At 33.0% G+C, this 965-nt stretch overlaps 1 protein-coding gene across 1 annotated transcript in view; it reads right to left on the reverse strand.

Annotated features, from left to right (window-relative positions):
- LOC106872068 (aromatic-L-amino-acid decarboxylase) overlaps positions 1–965 on the reverse strand; it is a 69,793-nt gene that overhangs the window by 67,422 nt on the left and 1,406 nt on the right. The gene's annotated exons all lie outside the window — the stretch shown is intronic.

Below are 965 nucleotides of genomic sequence, written 5' to 3' on the forward strand. Positions count from 1 at the left end.
ATATATATATATATCTTATAAAGTTGAAATTTACAGAAAAACAAAAGACGAAGAAAGGTGAATGAACAACAAGCAAGTATATTAGTTTGACGCTCGGGAAAATGAAAAAGTCTTTAACGTTTCGAGCCTACGCTCTTCAACAGAAAGGAATAGAGAAAATAAGCAGAGAGAGAGATAGATAGATAGATAGATAGATAGATAGATAGAGAGAGAGAGAGAGAGAGAGAGAGAAAGAGAGAGAGAGATAGAGAGGGAGGGAGAGAGAGAGAGTAAATCATAAATCCAAGAGTAGCGCCCTCTAAGTTATAGAGCAGTAGATTATATAGATAAAGATAGATATGGCTGGTCTGTGGGGTTACCCGGAGTTTTATGTCCATAAAGCGCTCACCTTTACATATGAGCGGTCATATCTATCTATCTATCTATCTATCTATCTATCTATCTATCTTTATCTATCTATCTATATACGTATATGTATAAAGACACATATATATACACCTATACATATACATTCATATATACATGTATGTATATATATATATGTGTGTATGTGTGCATATATATATATAATAGCTTTAAATTATGAGGTACTTTCATGTACACACACACATACACACACAAGCACATATAAATTAATTAGCATCTGTGTGTCTAGTTGCCACACAAATACACACGCAATCACATGTGTACTATATAGACATTAAGTACAATATAGATATATCTGATAAAACGCCATATATTCCCCACCGACCTAAACTGGGGTAAATAATATCACCAAGTCTTCGACAAATAGGTGATAGTAAATACCCAGAGTTGCGACATTAAGTTGATAAATATGGAACTATCAAGTAACTCTGAAATCGTAAAATTACCTTTCTCTGTCTGGAGTTGTGAGAGGGTCAGTGTGTTCACTTGGATATTATATGCATTTGTGGGTGTGTATATATATATATATATATATATAT

The sequence above is a fragment of the Octopus bimaculoides genome, chromosome 6, assembly GCF_001194135.2.
Source record: "Octopus bimaculoides isolate UCB-OBI-ISO-001 chromosome 6, ASM119413v2, whole genome shotgun sequence".
NCBI lineage: Eukaryota > Metazoa > Mollusca > Cephalopoda > Octopoda > Octopodidae > Octopus > Octopus bimaculoides.